At 44.7% G+C, this 25856-nt stretch overlaps 1 protein-coding gene across 1 annotated transcript in view; it reads right to left on the bottom strand.

Moving 5' to 3' along the window:
* LOC124595799 (hemocyte protein-glutamine gamma-glutamyltransferase-like) overlaps positions 1-20992 on the bottom strand; it is a 172618-nt gene extending 151626 nt beyond the window's left edge. The window contains exons 1-2 of the mRNA XM_047134687.1: positions 20943-20992; positions 11915-12063 (exon numbers count right to left, since the gene is read on the bottom strand). The gene's annotated coding sequence lies outside the window, so the exon portion shown is untranslated. The remainder of the gene's footprint in view (positions 1-11914; positions 12064-20942) is intronic.
* Positions 20993-25856: the final 4864 nt, after the last annotated feature.

Below are 25856 nucleotides of genomic sequence, written 5' to 3'. Positions count from 1 at the left end.
TAGTTCTAAGTTCTAGGGGACTGATGACCTCAGAAGTTAAATCCCATAGTGCTCAGAGCCATTTGAACCAGCCGATTCTCCCTAGAACAGGAGAAGAAATGACTAGTAGTGGTACAGTGTACCCTCCGCCACGCACCATACGTGGCTTGCAGAGTGATTATGTAGACGTAGATGAACATGTAGATGACGGATAGGCTGAGCAACGCTCTGCTACATTTTGCTGATGACACTGTACTGTGTGGTAAAGTTTCATCTTTGAATGGCTGTAGGGGGATACAGGATGATTTACGCAGATGGACTCGCATTCGGGAGGACGACGGTTCAATCCCGCGTCCAGGCAAATGCCGGGATGGTTCCTTTGAAAGGGCACGGCCGACTTCCTTCCCTGTCCTTCCCTTATCCAATGAGACCGATGACCTAGCTGTTTGGTCTGTTCCCCCAAACAACCAACCAACCAACTTAAGCAGAATTTCCGTTTTGTGCGACAAATGACAGATATAAATGTAGAAATATGTAATGAAGATGAGTGGGAAAAACAATCCTGTACTGTTCGAACACTACATCAGTTGTGTACTGCGTGACATACATCGATTACGTATCTAGGCTTAACGTTGCAAAGCGATGAGAAATGTAGCGACACCTTAAGGTACGTATCAAGGAAGTCGAATGGTCGATTTTAGTTATGTGGGGAAATTCCAGGAAATTGTAGCTCATCTATAAAGGAGACAGCATCTAGTGCGACACATTCTTGAGTATTGCTCAAGCGTTTGGGTCCTCAACAGGTCCGATTAAAGTGGAAGACATCGAGGCAAATTCAGGGCGTGCTGCTAGATTTGTTACTGGTAGTTTCGATCAACACGTATTACGTAGATGCTTCGTGAACTTAAATGAGAATCCCTAGATAGAAGGCGATGTTCTTTTTAGGAAGCACTATTGAGAACATTTAGGGAACCGGCATTTACGGATAGTTGCAAAATAATTGCACTATCGGCGACATAATTCGCGGAAGAACAACAGAGACAAGGTAAGGGAAACTGAGATCGTATAGAGGCACACAGACAATCGTCTCTCCCTCGCTCCATTTGCGAGTGTAACAGAACAGGGAACGACTGGCACTGGTATAAGGTACTCTCCGCCATTCACCGTACGGTGGTTTGCGGAGTGCATACGTATATTTAGATGCAGATGTAGACAACGAAACTTTAAAGTACGAAAAGCTAAAGCTTTCCCCAGGTCATAAATTACACATTTTGAACGTTAATATCCAAAAAAGAAGCAACAATTCGTTAAAACAACAACTCGTTAACAGTTAGCGAGTTCCGTCCAAAATATACATCGGCGACAATTTTCCAAATACTCGACAATTAGGGCTACATGAGGCAGCTTCCACATTAGACAAAAGACTGATCTTTTTTTCGGAATCCGTTGTAGTAGTAAGTTCATTTTCGCTTTCTATAAGGGCTAGATTTTTGAACTTCTGAGATTGAGGTTCTTGTAAGTTCATTTTCGCTTTCTATAAGGGTTAGATTTTTGAACTTCAGAAATTGAGGTTCTTCCTTCAACAGTTTACTGCTCCGAGATACGCTGCTCGTGCCTGTTTCTCCATTGTGCCAAAACTGGGCGGTCCTCTGTTTCCAATTCCTGGCTGAGAGCTTAATGAGCCACTTCTAGCCACATTAAAGGCAAACAACTAATCCTGTTGGCTGCTGTAAGGTTTTTAGTATGAGTCCCCTTTGGCAACTTGTTTTCCATGTAGATGATTATTTTATCAAATCTGATCAGATATTTTTACAAGCCTGCAAGCAACATTAACTACACTGCGCAACAAAATTAAAGCATCACTTTTTCGAAAACATGTAATTGTCTCCCATTGCGACGTGTAAGATTGAAATTAGTCTCGAAGGTGCCCAAATCCTTGCCCTCTAACGGTACTAAAGCATGGCGCCCTGCGTCGTCACTCTCGGGGTCTCGGCAACGATATTGATGCATATGTGAATGAAACGGCAAGACCACCTAGCTGGCACGGCAACACCCACATTCCCACCCACCCAAATTTGTTGAGCACTTTAAAAAAGTACCTCTACAGAGACAGCTCATGACGGGAGTCTTAGACGTCTGCAGGCAGGCTACACCGGTGCTCTTGTGCTTGCTAGTAAGCATCCGATATCTGAGAGGTGTCAATGTTGCCTGTCTGCAAGCGCCTGGGACTCTTCCCACGGGCTATCTCTGCACAGGTACATTTTAAACAGCACAACAGTGGGGAAGAGTGGGGGGGGGGGGGAGGGGTATCGCGGGTGATTCCAAACTGGGGGAGTCTTAGAAGAACACTTTGCCTTTTTATTCAAGTATCTGTCAATGTTACACCCCTCCACGATCACGCCTCAGGAGTGGGCGAAACAAAGTACGAGCTCCCTTTGTTGCTTCTGATCGGGTTCGAATTTCGTCGAATGGTTTTCAACGCTCGATAGTGGTTCCATCCTGTATACCAGGGCGAAAGGGGTGCGATCATGTTTAATGGAGTTGGTGGCAAACGATATGCTCACAGAAGGGTTGAATCGTCCGAGGAGTTGTCAGCTGTGTCACAGGTCGTCAATAACTTCGTCCTGTTGCTCATCGCACTGCGAACTGTCGTCTTTGAACGCGAAATGTGTGGGAATCAACGTCCGAATGGAAAGATCGGTTTCATTTTCATGTCCATACTGGTCGGCGATGTGTCTGAAACGTTTTACTCGGCCACAGCTAAGGAAACCACGTGATTTCACTGCTGTGATTAGAGGTTTGACCTCCATCGCAGAGGCGTCAAAAGAAAGGATGAAATGTGAATAGGAGTGGGTGTGACATCCTTCCCTTCATATGACACGTCTACAATGACTTTGGTCGGGATTGTGGCGAACTTTGGTGCCAATGTGCCATGATTAACCCACCTTACACCTCATATGATCTTCTGAGGTCTGGCCTTTTTGTCTCATGTGTCGGCACCTTGGTGTTCAAAGTATCGCTAAGTTCAAGTGTGCCGTCGCAGGGTGACACACTTTTGCACCATTACAGAGGAAAGCTGTAGACACCTTTGAAACAAATTTCAAACTTAACATCGCAGTGGGAAACAATTACGGGGTTTGTAAAAAGTGATTCTTTACTTGTATTGTGCAGTTGGCAGCTGATATAAAACGGGAAGTTAGAAAGCTGTAGGAACTGAAAAATAAATTAAGTCAGTATCCGTATCTGAGTTGTAACCGCGTCTGTTTGCCACGCAGAGGGCCCGGTTCCAATTACTGGTATTGCGATGGGAGGACTGGAACGAAGTCCACACAACTTCGTGAGGCGAACTGACGTGTTACTAGAAGGAGAAGAAGCAGCCAGGAGAGCGAACGGTGGGGTGACCCCATACTCTGCCACACAGCATCCGAATGGCATCATATTACAGGGGACGACGGCCGGTTGCATCCTATAGTGCTCTGGGCCTGATTGTTGGGTTCCATAAGTTTGTTGTTAGTAATCCTACTGTAACCTTTCCCGATGTATACGGAGACTGAAGCGACGAATGAAAATTTGTACCAAGGCCAGGATTCAAACTTAGGAGACCCGCTCACTAGACAGATGTGCTAACCACTACATCATCCTGGGAATTTCGACTGAGGTGTGCTCCCGATCCATTAATTTAAAGGAAAAGAGACAACTAACAATAGGATAATTACTATTAAAAACAGTCTTGATCACAATTTATTTTATAAGGTGACCGGTTTCGACCACTGCTGTGGTCATCTTCAGACCATTGAGTGGAAACCCCTTTCTGTTGTGATTCTCCAACAGAAAGGGGTTTCCACTCAATGGTCTGAAGATGACCACAGCAGTGGTCGAAACCGGTCACCTTATAAAATAAATTGTGATCAAGACTGTTTTTAATAGTAATTATTTACAATTTTATTGATCACTGCTGTTCCCATAATGCATTCAAAAGTAATAACAATAGGATATTAACAAAGAAGTTGTCATATGACTGATTCACTCTTCCTTAGATCCACTGAAACAATAATTTGTCTCGTCCTTGGAGATGCCGTGGCGCCGTGCAAAGGCTCACGCGCGCATGGCGACCGCATTCCACGGACTACAAGCAATGTGCGGCGTGCGAGTAGTGTTTGCGACATAGTCCACTAGTGATGAACAAGGAAACGTTAATCACTGCATCAATGGCAATCACTGATGCTCTACAGCAATCTCCACTGCAGAACGCTCTAACCAGGCCATCTCTAATTAATCCTTTGCAAATTCGACAGGATGATAAAACAGATTAATGATTCAAAAGTATCAAGGTCAAGAGTCTACCAAAATATTTGCAGTTCAAAAATGGTTCAAATGGCTCTGAGCACTATGGGACTCAACTTCTGAGGTCATTAGTCCCCTAGAACTTAGAACTAGTTAAACCTAACTAACCTAAGGACATCACAAACATCCATGCCCGAGGCAGGATTCGAACCTGCGACCGTAGCGGTCTTGCGGTTCCAGACTGCAGCGCCTTTAACCGCACGGCCACTTCGGCCGGCATTTGCAGTTCCTCCAGGAACAAACGTAGTTTGTTTTAATTAAATCCAGTCGTCTATTAATCGAGCACCACCTCCAGGTAACATAGCTACAATATCTAACTGCGAGGTTTCTGCCTATCAGTTACATGAGTACTCAATAAGCCGCAACTTTTGTCCACAAAACTCTTAAAGACGGACTAGAGCTTCGCTCCTGCTGGCCATATGGCACGTCATCGTTCTTGAAAGCTTTCCGTACTGGGAAAATAACATTGGCTATCACGAGCTTCAGACTTCAGGTATCAGTAACACTATTAAACAGCATCTCCACCGCTGTGGCTCATGACGGCTGCCGACCGACGCCATGATTTCGATAGCTGTAAGTGACTCCCAAAATTTTTAATCATTGAAGCCCTTCTCCTATTCAAATCTGTCGTATAGAATGATTGACTTTTGTCTCAAATACAGTCATTCTCGTGGTCATCCCCCTCTTTTACCAACACCATTTCTCTTGATAGTGTGGCCTCGTGGCATGACTCCTCGCGACATTATTTTCCACTTTATGTTATTATTAGGATACGTGAAGGAAGGTCTATAGGAATATTAACACTCATCTGCAGACTGAAGTGACGAATAAAAGTTTCTGCTAATGCCGGGATTCGAACGTGGGTCTCCTGGTCACTAGACAGATGCGCTAACCACTACGTCACCCTGGAACGGACTACCCTAGCATGCCTCCCTCCTCACTCAAAATTCTCTGGGTAGCGAAGTGGATAGCGCAACTGTTTAGTGAGCAGGAGACCCGAGTCTGAACCCCGGCCTTGGTACAAATGTTCATTCGTCGCTTCAGTGTGCATGCGTATCTTACAGATGTCTGAGACTTGAAAATGTCTCTGAAACCATATGGTCTCATTTTACATTAACATTCTACGAGGACTGTGTAGCTCTGCAGTACTACGCTAATGCGGATTAGAAGAAACCGAATCATTAGGTTCCGTTTGCCATCAAAAGCGGTTCTTCTTCGCTGCCGGTCAGTATCATGTCCCAGGGCAATATCTGCCGGGTCAGACAAAAATCAATTTCAATCGGGTCTTCAATCAACCGCTTCATCGTCTTTTAGCCTTTAATATTTGAAGGCATCATAAAAAGTTGCTGATCAGTAAGTTCTAATATAATGCAAAAAATGAAAATGGCTTAACAATGATGTCTATTACAAACAAAAGTACTATGACTTCCAATACACTTCTATGTAGTTGTCTATATAATTCAGCCACTTTTAAGAGCAAGAAACCTATGTTTGCATATTTTCGCCGCATAAACTTGCCGCAAAAAGGTGTTCGTGAAATCTCAGTTGGTGACAATGTGTTGTTCATGTCCAAATTCCAGCCGCCAGCTGTAGTGCCAGCCTTTCCAGGACTTCTGGAGAAACTGTCTTTCCAGGTGATCTAACACACATGTGCAATCGTATGACAGTAGAGCGGTCAATACACTCAAGCGTTTAATGTCCAATGTTTCGTATCTGTGTCTGATTGAATGAGGAGTGGAATGTTCTCCTTTTATTCTTCCTGCAATCGCACTCATTATAGGATTGTTTCATGGTGCCTGAAACCACAGTGTTTCCTTAACTTGTCTTTTGTAGCGCATATCGTAAGTTGATTAAATGTTACAAGAAATCCATATCTCTAAATCACCCAGATATGCTGATAAAACAAACTTTTATTCATTGTCGGTTTCGATCAACCGATCATGATTAGCTAACATTAAAATACACTAATGGCCAATAACATTGCAACAAGATGAAGGGGGCATGCAAAAAACGGCAAATTGGTATGAAGGGTAGTAAATGTTTGGATATGCAAATGATCGGCGTTTCAGAGCAATTGCACAAAATATTAGGTTGGGGCAGAAATTCGTGGCGTTTTTGCTTCGCATGTTGGTATTCCGGTTGCTATGGGTTTATTTACCGAATCTCCTTTTTTATTTGTAGTTCATTGTTACTGTTTCAGTTTACGTATTGTCATTTTGTCATTTGGAGATAGTGAGTGGAGCAGTGTACGCTGGAAAATGGAGTGCGAAGTGGAGAATTCGGAACATTTCCGACAAACTCTTCTTTATCAGTTCAGTAGAGGAGTGACACCAACGGAGGTAGCCAGAAAAATTTGCGCCGTGTACGGGGATAGTGCCATTGGACACAGTACGGCAAGAAAATGGTTTTCTCGTTTGAAGGAGGATGGTTTTGACTTAATTGACTCTCCACGTTCAGGAAAACCTACAGGGTTCGATGAAGATCGTTTAAACGCATTAATCCTCAATGATCCAGTTCATTGTACTCGAGAACTCACAAATATCATGAACTGTGATCATTCCACCATCGTGAAAAATTTTCATGGAATCGGAAAGGTTCAAAAATCGGGTGTATGCATACCGCATGCTCTAAGCCAAAATCACAAAAATCAGTGGGTGGCCTAATAGGGACCTCCGCTTGGTCGTCATCAATTCGCTCGTGAACAACACCGAACATTCCTATCTTTTTTAGTTACTGGTGACGAGAAATGGTGTCTCTGTGCTATCATTAGCAAAAGAAAGGAATGATTGAGCCCAAACAAAGCAGCAACTTCCCGTGCAAAGACCTTCGCGCAAAAAAATCAAATGGCTCTGAGCACTATGGGACTTAACATCTATGGTCATCAGTCCCCTAGAACTTAGAACTACTTAAACCTAACTAACCTAAGGACTCACACAACACCCAGCCATCACGAGGCAGAGAAAATCCCTGACCGCGCTGGGAATCGAACCCGGGAACCCGGGCGTGGGAAGCGAGAACGCTACCGCACGACCACGAGATGCGGGCACCTTCGCGCATCCACAAAAGATAACGTTATGTATCTGGTGGAACAGCGATAGAGTGGCGTGCTCCGAATTGCTTCCCCGAGGTGCACCCATCATAGCTCACATTTGTTGTCAACAATTGAGACATGTTGCAGCCGCAATGCAAGAACAACGATCAAGAAGGCTGCGTGAAGTGATGTAAAATAAATGTGTGACTAGGGCCTGCCGTCGGGTAGACCGTTCGCCGTTTGCAAGTCTTTCGATTCGACGCCACTTCAGCGCTGCGCGTCGATGAGGATGAAATGATGATACAACACCCAGTCCCTGCCTGAGCGGAGAAAATCTCCGACCCAACCGGGAATCGAACCCGGGCCCTTAGGACTGACATTCTGTAGCGTGCTATTCCACGATAATGGCCGCTCGCTTTCTGGTAGACTGACAAAAAAATATTATACAGTTGTGGGATTGAGAAATCATTCCGCACCCACCTTTTTGCCTTTTCCGCTCTCTATTGAACAACTTTCAAGAAACTTCCTTTTGGATGAAAATGCGCTCCGAACATGGTTCGACGAGTTCTTCGTCTCAAAACTACGTGGTTTCTACAGTCGCGGAATCGAAAATTTACCCAATCTTTGTCAGACTTGTAAATAGTGAAAGAGAATATATTATTGATGGGTGAAGTCTCTGTTATGTGTATCAGTTGTGTTTATTGAGCTTACAGAATAAGGCTACAAACGTATGCACCATAAAAAGTAACACCCTCCATATTCTGGATATAATAAAATATTACAGAGCAGGTTGCTCGTTCAGAAATCGCACTGAACGTTGTTAATAAAACGTCCCATTATCTCTAGTGTAAGAAGGAGAAAAGTCAACGGGCAATTGTCAGAATTCGACAGCGGCAGTATTGTGACTTATCGAGGATGTGATTTATCGTTCAGCGATGTTGATCCTCGCGTTGATCGGAACTTACATGTGAATATGGAACTGAAGTGTTCTAGAAGGAAATACACAATGGCATCATGATCTGACTGTCCCTACGAGTCTATGTACAATTTTACGTCGTCTGGAGCACCAAGGATTGTCAGCACGGCATCTGTCATTGCAGATTCTCCTGACGCAGCAGTAGAAAGAGACGAGTCGACGGTGGTCCGTCCAACGGCAACAGTGGACACAGGTGTGGTACCACATCTTCGTTTCAGACAAGTCCCGGTTCTGCGTACACCATCATGGTGGACGTGTTCCTGAGTGTAGGTTTCGAGGGGAACGAATGTTACCAAACTGCATTCATCGTCATTTGGGCTCAATACTTTACAGGGGTACACCACAGGATCAGCTTTGGCACTCATAAGCGATAATTTGGGCAATAGCCGTTACTTTTGCGACGTCTTCAGGTCAGTGACTGTGCCGTATTTGCAAGGTCTCCGTGACGTTATCTTCCATCAAGATATCACAAAGCCACGCTTTTCCCGTGCTGTCCTCATTTTTGTATTTAATACAGACTGATGTACCCGTATCTGTCATCCAAGCTCGGCTGGGCTCGATAGCCAGCCAGGTTGGAACTATTGTTGCTGCCAGAGAAGGAAGCTGTTCTAAATTTCGCACCCTGTGTAACCAAAAATCACTACACATTTAATCATGCAGTCTTACCTCTACCGTGCAAGGGCACAATAAGTAAAATTTCGTTATCCTCTTTCTTTTTTGAGGTATCCATTGTAATGCCCAGCAGTGTATTCATATCAACCTGCGTGGTACGATTCTTCTGTGGTGTCAACAAAGTAAAATTCCACAAATAGTATAAGTCGCTAAATAATCTTAGTTCTTTCTCTATATATAGGTTCCACGTTCATTAGTGGAGTACACTCTACGTGCTTGAGAGTATGCTACACCTACGGACGGATTCGATTCGGGTATGGTTCACCGTCACATCTGCTGCTATCTACGCTACACGAGTACCTCAATATGCAGTACAAGTCACCTCTTCGGATGGTATCACGTCCACCTATCACACGTACCACTCTCTACGGCTAATCAATAATCAGGAAACAGTGAAAAAACTGTATGTCAAAGACTAATGTGGTTGTATACATTGCGAATGCCGGACTGAATGATTCAATACAGTTAGTTTCGTCAGTAACCTTCCCATGTTCCATTACGCGTCTAGAGCCAACGTTCGGCGAAACACACCACATTCGGGGCAAGTTCTGATTAAGACTATTTGTACTTGTTTGCTGTTTTCATTATAAAATCAGACAATAAACAATCAATATGAATAGAAATGCATGCTCTTTATCTGTCACCTTCTTACACATGTAAAAACATAGTTAGAGGACTTTTGCTTACTTATACCGACAATGTTTGAACTTTAAAACCGCACCACTTCAACTACCAGCCTAATGAAAGTATCGTTACTTGTGCCTAGCAGCTGCCCGTCTGTAAATGCATCTCTCACTGCACAGCACGCCAGGTCGGCGTAAAGAAACACCTCGGCACGCTGACGCAGCTCTGCAGCGTGTCAACGCGTTGTCACAGTCTCCTCAGCCTGCTGTTTAGCTGGCAAATAGACCGCTGTTCCACGCGGAAAACTGTACGCGTCCCTGCCCACCAGTAAATGACACGGCAGCTAGTCTGACCGAGAAGCTGAAAGCTCCCGAAACATCTATGGGACGGCGAAAGCAGAGGAATTACACGGAATATCCGATTTTTGTTATCATGGACTTCATCTTATAGAGAACATAAAATATTTGTTATCCTTGACTACTTGACGTGACGCAGCTCGAAGACGCGAAGGCCGTGTGCCACGGATCAAGGTATTGTGGCTCCCTCGACGCAAGATACATTATGTTATTGGGTTGTGTGCAGTGAAATATGCACTTGACAATCCTGCATTGTGTTTCGCTACAGGTTTACTGCATGCTGTATGTGCTCCTGATTTATAGCTGACTGGAAATGTTAATTTCTGACACGAAGCTCGAAATTGCTTATGGATTGTCACACAACTCAATGCAACTGAAGACGCCTGTTTATGAGTGAAACTGGTTGTGCAATAATCTGATTAGTGCAGTTGTGCGCAACTACAGATTCAACACTCGTCTTTGTTTTACTTATTTTCACTCTAAGAAAAAATAGAAAAAATTGCACCACGAAGAATTATCCAAATACGACACGGATCGGTAGATGTGATGTGCAAGTCCACACAAACAAATGATTACAATTTCAGAAAATTTGGATTATTTATCAAGACAAAGAACTTCACGGACTGAGCAAGCCAATAACTCGTACGTCCAAGGAGTTATTCGGCTGGGCACTGGTCGATAGAGTTGCTGGATGTTCTCCTGAGGGATATTGTGCCACATTCTCTCTAATTGGCCCGTCAGATCGTCAAAATCTCGAGACGGCTCGAGGGTCCTGCTCGTAGTGCTCCAGACGTTCTCCATTGCGGAAAGACCCGGCGAGCTTGCTGGCCAACGTAGGGTTTGTCAAACACGAAGCCAAGCAGTAGAACTCTCACTGTGTGCGGATGGGCATTATCTTGCTGACACGTAATCCCAGGATGGCTTGCCATGAAGGCAACAAAACGGAGTGCAGAATATCGTCGACGTGCCGCGTCGTTGTAAAGGTGCCGCGGATGACAAGAAATGGCATCCTAGACCATCATTCCTGGTTGTCGGGCAGTATGACGGGCAACAGTCACGTTGGTATCCCAAAGCTCTATGGGACATCTCCAGACACGTCTTCGGCCCGGAATCTCATTTACTGGAGCAGAATTGTCTCCACTGATGAGTACCGCTTTGAACTCAGTCCCGATGATCGGCGAAGACTTGTGAGGAGACGCCCAGATAGTGGCGGGATACCAACCTGGCTGTCACCGCCCATACGCCCGACAACCAGGAGTGATGGTCTGGGATGTCATTTTGTTTCATAACAAGACCCCTTTGGTCGCATCCGTTGTAAACTTACAGCATAGCCGTAAGTTGACGATATTCTACGCCCCGTTTTGTTGCCCTTCATGCCAAGCCGTCCTGGGTTCACATCTCAGCAAGATGATGCCCGCCCTCACACGGCGAGAGTTTCTACTGCTTGTCTTAGTGCTTGCCAAACCCTACGTTGGCTGGGAATGCCGATAGATCTCTCTCCAATTGAGTACGCTTGTAGCATTATCAGCAGGAGTCTCCAACCAGCTCAGGATTTTGATAATCTAACGCACCAGTTGGACAGAATTTGGCACGATATCCCTCAGAAGGACATCCTGCAACTCTGTCAGTCAGTGCCAAACCGAAAAACTGATGGCATAAGGACCACACGTGGACCAACCCATTTCTGACTTGCTCAGTTTGTGAAGCTTTTCCTCTTGAATAATTAATCCCATTTTTCCGAAATTGTAATCATTGTTTTGTCTGTGACAGTAGTTCACATCTAGCGATTTCCGTCCCATTCGGATGATGCATTCGCAGTGCGTCAGATTTTTTTTCTTTTTTTGTGTATGTTATCTAAGTGTTTGATCTGTTTTGGGCGAATGTACATATGTTGCTTCAGAGTGAATCTTGCTATTATTGGTGCCTACGTACCACGTGACTCGCTGCTACTGAGGGCCGCTGCAGCACGGAAAGCGGAGCTCCCGGCAGCAGTCTGAGAAGAAACCGGTTGTCTCCGGGAAGCGGCGCAGATCTGCTCTGCCGTGTTTCCTCCCTCCAAACTTCTAACTAGTCTGGCTCAGCTGTAAAGGGTAACAACAAAACGTTAGTACCGCTTCACTGAGCTGCAAAAACGAACTATCTACAACTACGCATACGAGAATCGCCCACAAGTTCATAGCGGAGTGTAATTCGTATCGATATTATCGATTTTATATCCTCTCCCATTCACTTAATGAGCAAGGGAAACATGACCGTCTATATGCATCTCTATGTGCCCTAATCTCTCTCGACCTAACCTTGAAGTGCCTAAACTAAATATATCCTACGCCAATTTATCTAGCAGCGTTTCCTGAGAATGACAACACTTTTCTTCGAAGCATTCCCACTTATATTACAGGAGCAATACACTCCCTTTTGGGCTATATCCGTCTGCTACAATGTGAAAGCGCTTTCTGAATTCGTACGATGTCTGTCACGCGATCTTGATAAGGGTCCCGTGCAATGGAAAAATATTCTACAATTGGTCATACTACTCTCGTGCGTGGGATTTCCTTTACAGCGGCATTAGATTTTCCCAGAACAATTCCAACGAGGCTACGTATTTCATTCGCCTATTCTTATACTGACTTCAAGTGATCGTCCCGGTTCATATCGTTTGACAGTATTTCCCCTAAATACGATGCAACGTGCTAAGCATGTTCATCATTATTCTCGTAATCTACATTTATATCTACACTGAAGAGCCAACGAAACTGGTACACCTGCCTAATATCGTGTAGGGCCCCCGCGAGCACGCATAAATGCCGCAACACGACATGGCATGGACTCGACTAATGTCTGAAGTAGCGCTGGGTGGAATTGACACCAGGAATCCTGCAGGGCTGTCCATAAATCCGTAAGAGCACGAGGGGGGGAGAGCTCTGCTGAACAGCACTTTGCAAGGCATCACAGATATGCTCAATCATATTCACGTCTGGGGAGTTTGGTGGCCATCGGAGTTGTTTAAACTCAGAAGAGTATTCCTGAGGCCACTCAGTACCAATTCTGCACGTGTGGGGTGTCACATTGTCCTACTGGAATTGCCGAAGTCCGTCGGAATGCACAATGGACATGAAAGGATGCAGGTGATCAGACAGGATGCTTACGTACATGTCACCTGAGAGAGTCGTATCTGGACATATCAGGGGTCCCATATCACTCCAACTGCACACTCCCCACACCATTACAGAGCCTTCATCAGCTTGAACAGTCTCCTGCTGATATACAGGGTCGATGGATTCATGAAGTTCATGAGGTTGTCTCCATAGTCGTACACGTCCATCCGATCGATACAATTTGAAACGAAACTTGTCCGACCAGGCAACATACACTCCTGGAAATTGAAATAAGAACACCGTGAATTCATTGTCCCAGGAAGGGGAAACTTTATTGACGCATTCCTAGGGTCAGATACATCGCATGATCACACTGACAGAACCACAGGCACATAGACATAGGCAACAGAGCATGCATAATGTCGGCACTAGTACAGTGTATATCCACCTTTCGCAGCAATGCAGGCTGCTATTCTCCCATGGAGACGATCGTAGAGATGCTGGATGTAGTCCTGTGGAACAGCTTGCCATGCCATTTCCACCTGGCGCCTCAGTTGGGCCAGCGTTCGTGCTGGACGTGCAGACCGCGTGAGACGACGCTTCATCCAGTCCCAAACATGCTCAATGGGGGACAGATCCGGAGATCTTGCTGGCCAGGGTAGTTGACTTACACCTTCTAGAGCACGTTGGGTGGCACGGGATACATGCGGACGTGCATTGTCCTGTTGGAACAGCAAGTTGCCTTGCCGGTCTAGGAATGGTAGAACGATGGGTTCGATGACGGTTTGGATGTACCGTGCACTATTCAGTGTCCCCTCGACGATCACCAGTGGTGTACGGCCAGTGTAGGAGATCGCTCCCCACACCATGATGCCGGGTGTTGGCCCTGTGTGCCTCGGTCGTATGCAGTCCTGATTGTGGCGCTCACCTGCACGGCGCCAAACACGCATACGACCATCATTGGCACCAAGGCAGAAGCGACTCTCATCGCTGAAGACGACACGTCTCCATTCGTCCCTCCATTCACGCCTGTCGCGACACCACTGGAGGCGGCTGCACGATGTTGGGGCGTGAGCGGAAGACGGCCTAACAGTGTGCGGGACCGTAGCCCAGCTTCATGGAGACGGTTGCGAATGGTCCTCGCCGATACCCCAGGAGCAACAGTGTCCCTAATTTGCTGGGAAGTGGTGGTGCGGTCCCCTACGGCACTGCGTAGGATCCTACGGTCTTGGCGTGCATCCGTGCGTCGCTGCGGTCCGGTCCCAGGTCGACGGGCACGTGCACCTTCCGCCGACCACTGGCGACAACATCGATGTACCGTGGAGACCTCACGCCCCACGTGTTGAGCAATTCGGCGGTACGTCCACCCGGCCTCCCGCATGCCCACTATACGCCCTCGCTCAAAGTCCGTCAACTGCACATACGGTTCACGTCCACGCTGTCGCGGCATGCTACCAGTGTTAAAGACTGCGATGGAGCTCCGTATGCCACGGCAAACTGACTGACACTGACGGCGGCGGTGCACAAATGCTGCGCAGCTAGCGCCATTCGACGGCCAACACCGCGGTTCCTGGTGTGTCCGCTGTGCCGTGCGTGTGATCATTGCTTGTACAGCCCTCTCGCAGTGTCCGGAGCAAGTATGGTGGGTCTGACACACCGGTGTCAATGTGTTCTTTTTTCCATTTCCAGGAGTGTATTTACAGCCATCAACAGTGTTGACTGGCCCAGGCGAAACATAAAGCTTTGTGTCGTGCCGTCATCAAGGGTACACGAGTGGGCCTTCGTATTCGAAAGCTCATATCGATGATGTTTCGTTGAATGTTTCCCACGCTGAAACTTGTTGGTGGCCCAGCACTGAAATCTGCAGCAATTTGAGGAAGGATTGCACTCTGTCACGCTGATCGATTCTCTTCAGTCGTCGTTGGTCCCGCTCTTGCAGGATCTGTTTCCGGTCACAGCGATGTCGGAAGTCTGATGTTTTACCGCATTCCTGATATTCGTGGTGCACTTGTGAAATGGTCGTACGGGAAAATCCCCACTTCATTGCTACCTCGGAGATGCTGTGTCCCATCGCTCGTGCGCCGACTGTAACACCACGTTCAGACTCACTTACATCCTGATAATCTGACGTTGCAGCAGCATTAACCGATCTAACAACTGCGCCAGACACTTTTTGTCATATATAGGCGCTGCCGACCGCAGCGCCATATTCTGCTTGTTTACATATTTCTGTATTTGAATACGCATGCCTATACCAGTTTCTTTGTCGCTTCAGTGTATATGGCTATTCTGCGATTCAAACTTAAGTGACTATTACAGGTTTCGAAGAACCACATTCATACTTTTCTCGATCTTTTCACTCTCGAATTGCACGTGGGAAAAATGAACACCTGACTCTTTCTGCGTGAGCTCTTATTCCTCTTATTTTATCACGCTGGTCACTTCTTCCTATATAGGTGAGAGTCAACAAAATATATCCACATTCAGAGGAGAAAGTTGATACTGAAATTTCGTGCCGACTGCTGTGACCGAGCGGTTCTAGGCGCTTCTCTCTGAAACCGCGCGACCGCTACGGTCGCAGGTTCGAATCCTGCCTCGGGCATGGATGTGCGTGATGTCCTTGGGTTAGTTAGGTTTAAGTAGTTATAAGTTCTAGGGGACTGATGACCTCAGATGTTCCAAGTCCCATAGTGCTCAGAGCCATTTGAACCATTTTTTTGAAATTTCATGAAACGAAAATCGCATAATTTTTTATGATCGCTACCTCAACTAGCTTCTCCTATTCTTTCTATTTCGTGATAATAAAAAACGAGTTGGTCTTCTATGAATTTTATCGATGACCACCATCAATCCTATCCGTTAAGAACGTCACACCGCACACAAATAGTCCAGAACGGGACTGACAAGCGTAGCGTAGTAGGTATTCTTTTTAACTAATTTGCTGCGTCTTGCCGGCCGGAGTGGCCATGCGGTTCTAGGCGTTTCAGTCTGGAACCGCGCGACCGCTACGGTCGCAGGTTCGAATCCTGCCTCGGGTGTGGATGTGTGTGATGTCCTTAGGTTAGTTAGGTTTAATTAATTCTAAATTCTAGGGGACTGATGACCTCAGATGTTAAGTCCCATAGTGCTCAGAGAAATTTGAACCATTTTTTTGCTGCGTCTTCCAAGCGTTCTGCCAAGAAAACGCAGTCTTTGGCTCGTCTTCGCCACGACATTTTCTGAATCAAATACAATCGCGTCCTTTATTTTTGTTATAAGCATTATCTTACATTTGCTAACGGCTTTGACATGGTGGTAACACCGGTTCCCATCTGGTTACCGGAGTTAAGCGCTGTTAGCCTAGACCGCCCGTGTCTGCTGTGAGCTTTTAGCAAGAAGGGTGCACTCAGCCATTGTGAGAACAAGAAGAGCTACTTGACTGAGAAGTTGCGGCGCGGGTCACGAAAACTAACGACTGGCGGCAGATTGGTGTGATGACCTATGCTACTCCGTATCCGCAACCAGTGACTCCCATGGAATGAAGATAATACGGCGGTCGGTCGGTGCCGCTGGGCTTTCTAGGCCTGTTTGGATGAAGTTAATTAGTTTCTGACACTTATCCACAGTTAGAGCTGTCATTTTCCTCAAGTTTCTCTGTAGGTCATTACAATCGGCGGACCATATACTCCCCTGTACACGATAGCGTTGTCGGTGGACACTCTTACGCGGCTGCTGAAACCGTCTGATAAACCATTTACGTATACTGAAAACATTAGAGGTCCTAGTACGTTTCATTGCAGTACACCCGACGTTATTACCGTTTGTGGGGACATTAGCCAACCAGTACAACGTACTGGGTCCTATTGGTCAAATATTCCTCGACCCAAAGATATGTTTGCGAAGATATTCCACATAATCGTATCTTAGTTATGAGCCAGCGATTTGGTACAGTGTTGAACACCTTTCAGAAGTCTAGCGAGACAGAATCTACTTGGTCACTTACCTGTCTTGTTTACAATATGTCGTACATGAATGGAACGAGTTGTTCCTGACGCGAGTGGTCTTTCCTGAATCCACGCTGTTACTTTGAGTGGAGCCTGTTTTGCTCCAGGAACGTTTGCGATTAGTATATGCCCTAGGATCCAGCAACAGATAGCAATCGCCTATACTGATCTGTCATATCTCCTATGTTACGTTCACTGTGCGTCCCGTGTCCTAAGTAAAACATACAGCTTCAACCACGAAAGGAATGCGAGACAACCTGTATGACACTCAGGTACCTTCATTCAGCTGTCTATTGAAGAATCTGTGCTCATTTCTGGCCGGTGGGGACAACGTGGGAATCCAGTGCTGGACAAAATCCTTATTTTGACCTTCGTTTTCTCCGCGTCATCAGATGAGGTCTTATATCGTGTGGATAACTGCAACTAGTGCTTGTGCTGTATAGTATTTTGTTTTATGTGCTTAGCGATGAATATTATATGAAAATAGTTGACTGGAACTCTGTGCACGTACTGTTAAATGCACAAAGAGGACAACAGTGGCAACGTCAACATCTGATGCAAAGACGACGATCAGCCAACACTCCGTAAGACACTGAAGAGTGGTTTGAGATTGAAATCAGCACGCTGGTGTGCAGTCTGTTGATCATCACATTTCCTTTCCTTGAACCGGTTGTCCTCTACCGTTGAGGCAGCACAGTGACTGAAATCCTGGACTCAGGTTAGGAAGAAACCTTGTTCAAGTCCCCATCCGGCTAACGAGACGTAAGTAACTCGTGGTTTTCCGAAATTGTATTAGACGAAGACAGAGATGGGTCCCCTAAGTAGGTCATGCATGATTGCCTCCCATATAAGATGCAAAATGAACTAGTGCCCGGTATCTAATGATCACGTTACGGACTAGATATTCAATACTAGTGAGTCTCCTCTTATTCGAGCGCCACTGGCCTAACAATTTCTCCTGTGAAACCGACGTATTTATGTGTAATAGAGGGTTTACAGCACCCTACAGTTTCTGCTAGTTTATTCAGTACAACTGAGAAGCACACTAGGCTCTAAACAGCTGCCAAAAGACAACACAGTACACCACACACCAATCCCGATCCACACTGTTCTCCTCATATTCTTGGAACATAACTTCTTGAGAAATGATAGAAGCTAAACGTATCCGTAAAATACTTTCAAAAGCTAAAAAAAGTCTAAAAAAACGTCTCTGTAAAACGGAAAACCAAGTCAGCGAAGGCTGCCGCGGCATTTATCACTGCCAATAACATTCTTCTAGGTATGTGACCGTACTGTCAATATGTAGAATTCTCCAACGTTTCGGCTACTGCTGCAAATGACCTTCCTCGGCTCTGAACCCACAGTGGCTGAAACGTTGGAGGATTTTACATATTGACAATGAGGTTATATATCCTGAAGAATTTTATTCACAAAAGGAAAAGGGCTTGAGCAGTTATCGGTTTTCGACAGTTATGCTCAATTCTGATGTGATATCTAATTCCAGGGACTTATCGCTAAAACACTTTCATGTTTATCAACAAGTTTTGTTACTATGATACAAAACTGCTGAGAAGATTGTTGCGTAGGAAGGATATCTAAGGAACAGAAACTACTTTTCGTCATAAATATGATCATTTCCTCCTAGTACTCAACGTATTTCATTCAGTCGTAAGATGGTTATATACATTACATTCTTCTTTCTGGAAGTAGAGCTCGGGGAAGTAAGTGCCCCTCTTACGAAAACAACTATTAAAACCTTAAAAATTACGCAAATAACTGAATAAGAAAGATAAGAACATTTAAAAAATGCAAGTGTGATAACAATTACTACAACATTTATGAGGAAACTTCCTTGTTTCCCATGTTGCAATTTTTGATAGGAAGAATGTTTCCTCTTATCTTTCCTGCTAAGTTTCCGCGTGCTTTCCTCGTTTCATACTGCTTCTTAAGTATTCACGTCATGTGTATTTCACATTCTTTAAAAAATAGAGTTGTTTCACATAACATCCCTGAATTCTGTGGCTCAAGAGCAGAAAAGGCAAAAGAGGCTACGAAAAAAACTGTAGATGGACCCGCAGCGATAAAACACGCATACGAGGAGTGACCAAAAAGTAAAGGGAATTTTTTAATTTCGCGGGTTTTATACATCCGATTTTCAAAATTTTTTATCTCGTTGGTACAAATGTTTCTGATGTATGTCCGCCTTTTCAACTGCTTTGAATATTTAATTCATGGTTGACAGTCGAAAACGTTATGGATGTTTTCGAGTGCTCGGGGAATTTTTACTTTCGAAAAAGACGGATCAAAGAATTTGCATCAAATTTTGCATGAAAGATGGGATAAAGTGCTGCACCGCATTCGAAATGTTGACTATGGCTTTTAGCGCATCTACTATGAGTAAGAAGATAGTTTAAGAGTGGCATAAACGTTTCAAAGATGGTTGAGAAGACTTTGAAGACGACGACCGCCTGGACGCCCTACCATACCAATTACTGACGACAGTGTGGAAGAACTAAAGAAAATAGTTCTGAAAAACTGCCGAATTGCCATCAGAGATGTTGCTGATGATGTCGATGTAACCATTGGCTCATGCCAAGCAATTTTTTCGGATGTTTTGGGTATGAAACACGTAACACCAAAGTTTGTTCCGAAGTTTTTGAATTTCGACCAAAACCGATGTCACGTAGAAATCTCTCAGTAATTGCTTAATTAAATCGACAACAATCCTGACCTTCTAAAGAAGTTTGTAACAGGTTACGAAACATGGGTATACTGGTACGTCGTAGAAACCACGCCTGGTCGTCCCAGCGGAAACTACCTGAAGAGGCAAGAACGAACAAAATTCTCCAAGTTCGAGTACATGCGGAGGTTCTTCTCGCTGTTTTCTTCTGTTACAATGGGATAGTGCATCAGCGTTCCCGCCTTATGGTCGTACGTTCAGTAAGGAGTGCTGTACTACCTGAAAGTTATGCGCCGTTGGCGTGAGGCAGTCCGAAGAAAATGACCAGAAGTGTGACAAAACCACTAGTGGAAATTGCGTGACGATGACGCTTCCGCTAACACGTCAATGCCTTTTCATGATTTTTTAGCAAAAAACAAAACCATTATGTTGCCTCAGCCACCGTATTCACCAGACATGGACCCCTGCGACTTCTTTATATTCCCGAGGCGTTTCGCCACCTCTGATGATGTAAACGGAATCACTGAAGGAGCTGAACACCATAATGAAACGTGAGTTCCGGAAGGGCTTCCAAGATTGGAAAAAAGCGCTAACGCAAAAGTATTATGTCTCAGGGGGATTGCTTTGAAGGTGACAAAGTTGATGTTGATGAATAAATAAAAATTCTTTAGGAAAAACAAAAATTCCTGTAACTTTTTGATTACACTTGGTATTTACGGTTTAAGACAATTTTTAACGTATCTTTCTTGTGTGTGTGGTGTTTAGTCACATCTAGACTTCATAATAATGTAAAACGGTTAAATACTTGTTAGAAAATGCGGAATCCCCTCAGAAATGTTAGCGTACTCATTAAAAGGGTTCCTAGAATACGATGATACAGTTCGTTTCAAGAAAGGACATCTACCAGAAATTCTTAAAGGAAACTATGCGCTCTGTGATGCCTAAAACAAAGGAAGCTTTAATTCTTGCTATCGTCAATGAAATGTTACATTGCTCAAGTTTGGAATACACTGTAAAACGTGATAAATGTCAGATGGCAACTTTCTTGTCAAAACATTCGCAACGGAAAACAAAACAATTCTTGTCTGCTTCTAAAAGTAACTTCAGTGCTTACAATTCATTGTGGAAGTGATCAAGCATATTACGTTAAGAGTGCGTGAGCATGGTGAAGCTTGAATGAACACGTAACGATCAGTACTTACATCAAGAATGCTGGAAGACGGCGTCTAGACGGCAGCCACTGAGGGAGGCGGCGGGCGAGTGAGCAGTCGCGCGCATCGCTCGCTTTAAATATGGCGGGCGCTCCTGCCGCGCATGCGCTCTGCTCGCGGCCGTCGCAGAGCGGCACTTGACGTCCGCAAAAATAGTTCGTCGCGTGCTCGCTTCCAGCTCGCGTCTTTCCATACTTCTCGAAATCGGCTAGCCTAAGATAGGCGTGATGCTACTTCCAGCGTATACCATGGAAGTCGGCTGCAGGTTTCACAATAGAAGTGTCACTCGTCTCGAAGCTTCAGTTCCAAATAGGTTGCTGCAGAGAAATGAATTGTCAGAGAATGGTGGCATGTGATGCCACATAATCGTAATTTAACGAGAATAAAATGCTACATTTTAAGACAAACTCACTCACTTTAAAAAATGTGTTCTGGAGCAGCAGTTATTGAAGTATCGCTGCGTGATATGTCTGTAAATAAAACGCGTTAATTGTTATACACTCTTAGCTCTTTTCTTGACAGGTATCGAGTAGTGTAGCAGAATGTTCAATGAAAATATGTTCGAGAGGAGTAAGTTCTTCTTCGTGTCATCTTCCTAACTTAGTATCTTTGGTGTTCCCCTTTAACCCTTTAGGATGATGCCGTAACAAACATTTTAGAAAGACGCGACCAGCTGTCACAGCGTTGTCAAAACTGTACGTGTTTTTTTTATTTATGGTATCGATTCTCTGATTCTGTCCATAACTGATATCTGAACATTGTGACCGTAACGTATATAAATGAGGAAGGATTTAGAGCAACTATTTTTTATTAGATATTAAAATTTATTTTGTTATCCCTGATTTTTTTTAAAAATGGCTCTGAGCACTATGGGACTTAACATCTGAGGTCATCAGTCCCCTAGAACTTAGAACTACTGAAACCTAACTAACCTAAGGACATCACACACATCCATGCCCGAGGCAGGATTCGAACCTGCGACCATAGCGGTCGCGCGCTTCCAAACTGACGCGCCTAGAACCGCTCGGCCACCCTGGTCGGCTATTACCCTTGATTAGTTCAGTTCTACTTGCAGGTGTCTCTTCGTAGGAGACACGTTCAGTTTCAGGTCGCCGCTGTGCATGCTCGTGCTATATCTGTACCACACGTGCCCACAGTGCATATTGAACACTCTGATTAGAATTTCGTAGCCAAGGTGACAGGAGGAAAGAAGTCGCAAGTAAAGAGAGCCAATCGCAGAGGTCTTTTTATATAAACTCAATGTGCACCTTCCGAAGATGGGTGTGAAAAGGCAATTAAGTAAATTTCAAAATCTAAATAGCGGTCGGTTCTGTATAAGTTCCTTCAGTGACGCTGATGCCAATGGGAGGATAACCTCTAATCAGCCTGGCTTTCCTTGACCACCCATTGTCGGCAGGAAACGCATTTGAAGATCCACCTTGGGACGCAGCACTGCTATTTGTTCTTTAATCGAAACACCTTTCTGCAAAGTTTTGCCACCATCAATGTATGGGTATCTCTCTTATTTTTCACTTCTTATTGCTTTATTTTTTTCCAAATGATCCAGATCTCATATTTCTGTAGTGCACCTCTGATGAGGCACAAAATTAAAAAGTGTGAATATCACAATGTGCTTACGTACAGATACTGCATATACATACTGACTTTTTAATTTCGGCACCATACCGATTTCCACACGTAATAGCGATATATGAACATTCTTATCCCCGCTGCAGAGATGTCGAAACCAATTTGGCGAGCCACATCGTCATAGTCTACAATTACTGGTTGAGGCTACAAGACTGCATTTTATTAAGTACGGCATATTTTTCGTGAGGTAACGCCCGTGGTTGCTATACTTGTTCAAACAATTTTTTCCTGACACAATCAAATTTATACTGTTATGTCCCTGACATATGTCTATGCATGAGGCTACTAGAATGTTCTGCTGTACACCTTTCTGAAGATGAAACTTGTAACACAAAAATATAGATGTGGTTGTATTCGAGAACAAAAATAATTTCATACCAATGGCGAGAAAAGTCTGTAAAGATTTACGAATGCTTTACAGAATGCAGAAGCACGCTCTCCTTGTTGAATCTGTACTACACGAGAAGACTCAACAACTTCATCGAATTATATGAGGATTGATGGATCATCTTCCCTACAGTCTGGGTTTGGCACTAAGGGTCTCCTACGACGTTTTATATACGCAGAAGAAGAAAACGTAGTTGTGTTGTAAGCTAATTTCGTCAATCCCATTAACAGTCTAGTCAACAGGTACATTTGACGCTGTTCAAGTTTTCCACCTCGAGAAACCTGTGCTAACTTGGTGGAGCCGAAAAATCGTAAAATTTTGCCAATTTTTCAATGTTTTTTCTATGAATTATTTAACTTTGCGTCTTACATGAAAAGCCCTCAGAGCTTTCTTGTACAAAGTGAAGTTTTCTATAATTTTCACTCGTCTCACATGCGCTACATACTTGCCAATATACAGAGTTTCCAAGGAACAGTAAAATACTCACATTATCAGAAAAACCTACATAAAGGACACATTTTAGCATTAATATTTTTCGTTGTACGGCTTTTTAAAAGAATAGTGGTACATGCCTGTAATGATCAAAGGTTAACATCTACAACTGCATTCCCCCCCTCCTCTTCAAACCCTCCCCCCCAACCCACCCACCCACCCACCCGTCCACCCACCCCCCGTACTGCTACCCTGGATGGGATACTAATTTCTCTTTAGTCTGCCTAAAATGGCAAAAAATGCAGTTTTTTTTATGGTAGGTATTTCTAAATGTCAAACAACAGCAGTAACAGTTCCTCCTTCCAAATACAATGTTATTTCCTAGCAGCTAAATGAATTTTTAAAACATGAATGTTACGAATGGAACAAACGTGTAACAGAATGGAGACTCATGATGATGTTGTCGCCTAGGGTTTTCCCGTCGTTGTAATATCTCTCAGCATCCTCCTCTTTGATGTCCTGTACTGGTGGATTCTTGCGAACATGGGTACAACAATGTCTGCCAAAGGGAAAGTACCAGAGTCCAGGTGTTTAAAGCTGTAGGGTACTGTGCTGCACCTTTTGCCAGAAATGATTTCCAGTCTGGAGCTGAATTTTTCATTTTTTTACCGAAATTATCCCTCATCTTGCTAGCATAAAGCCCCACACTCATGAAATCCGTTCGTTAACCAGCAATGCCTGTGCTTGTAGATAGATACAAGAAGAACGATGCAGGGCGGCACCTCGTGTCTTGCAAATTTGGCTTTGCCGCAGGTTTAGAATAGTCAGTGGCGAAGATCGTCCAGTGTATCTCTGTTCACGTCTCCACAATACAGTTTCTGAAATTTGGCGTGCTCTTGAGTCTGGTTGTTCGAAAATATGAAGGGTTTTTCTTGTAAATGGTACAGTGTTCTCCCCTTGTCCAAAGGGGATAATAAATAGCGCCCTATCCGGTGGCTACATGAAGTGAAAGAACATCTTTTGTATTGAATTTGCATGATCTTGAGAGTACAGAGCACTGGGGGAATTATCCTATCCACTTTTCTGGAAATAGGTGTTATTTTGAGAAGACGATAATCCTGTCAGGAATATCGGTAAATCCATGTGTTCATCTGTGATGATGACACTGTCGCAGTCGATAGTCTTCGATACACATTGAAGCACCAGGGAAACTGGCATACCCATGCGTAGTAAAATACAGAGATATGTAAAAAGACAGAATACGGCGCTGCGGTCGGCAACGCCAACATAACCCAAGTGTCTGGCACAGCTGTTAGATCGCTTACTGCTGCTACAATGGCAGCTTATCAAGATTTAAGTGAGTTTGAACGTGGTTTACAGCTGTCACACACGCGATAGGACACAGCATCTCCGAGATGGCGAAGTGGAGATTTTCCCGTACGACCATTTTACCAGTGTACCGTGAATATCAGGAGTCCGGTAAAACATCAAATCCCCGACATCGATGCGGCCGCAAAAATATTCTGCAACAAAGGGACGACCGACGACTGCAGAGAATCGATCAGCGTGACAGAAGCGCAACCTTTCAGCAAATTGTTGCAGATTTCAATGATGGGCCATCAACAAGTGTCAGCGTGTGAAGCATTCAACGAAACATCATCGATATGAGCTGTCGGAGCCGAAAGTCCACTCGTGTACCATTGATGACTGCACGACACAAAGCTTTACGCCTCACCTGGGCTCGTCAACACCGTCATTGGACTGATGATGAATGCAAATATGTTGCCTCGTTTCAGATGAGCGTGTGGGCGTGTACGGGTATGGAGACAACTTCATGAATCCATGGACCCTGCATGTCAGCAGGGGACTATTCAAGCTGGTGGAGGTCTGTAATGGTGTGGGGATTGTGCAGCTGGAGTAATAGGCGACCTCTGATACGTGTAGATAAGACTCTGACAGGTTACACGTACGTAAGCATCCTGTCTGATAACGTGCATCCATTCGTGCCCATTGTGCATTCCGTCGGACTTGGGCAAATCCAGCAGGACAATGCGACCTCCCACAAGTCCAGAATTGCTACAGAGTGGCTCTGTTCTGAGTTTAAACACTTCCGCTGGCCACCAAACTCCCTAGACGTGAATATTATTCAGCATATCTGGGATGCCTTGCAACGTGCTGTTCAGAAGAGATATCCACCCTCTCGCACTTTTACGAATTTATGAACAACCCTGCAGAATTCATGGTGTCAGTTCCCTCCAACGCTACTTCAGATATTAGTCGAGTTCATGCCACGTCGTGCTACGGCACTTCTGCGTGCTCGCGGGGGTCCTCCTCGGTATTAGGCAGGTGTACCAGTTTCTTTGGCATGCTTAACCACAACTCCAAATGAAGTACCTTTTGTTGGTATCGTTTACTCTCTCTCTCTCTCTCTCTCT

This window comes from Schistocerca americana, chromosome 2, assembly GCF_021461395.2.
Source record: "Schistocerca americana isolate TAMUIC-IGC-003095 chromosome 2, iqSchAmer2.1, whole genome shotgun sequence".
Taxonomy (NCBI): Eukaryota; Metazoa; Arthropoda; class Insecta; order Orthoptera; family Acrididae; genus Schistocerca; species Schistocerca americana.
The sequence above is the reverse complement of the archived record's forward strand: the minus strand, read 5'-3'. Positions and strand labels throughout refer to the sequence as shown.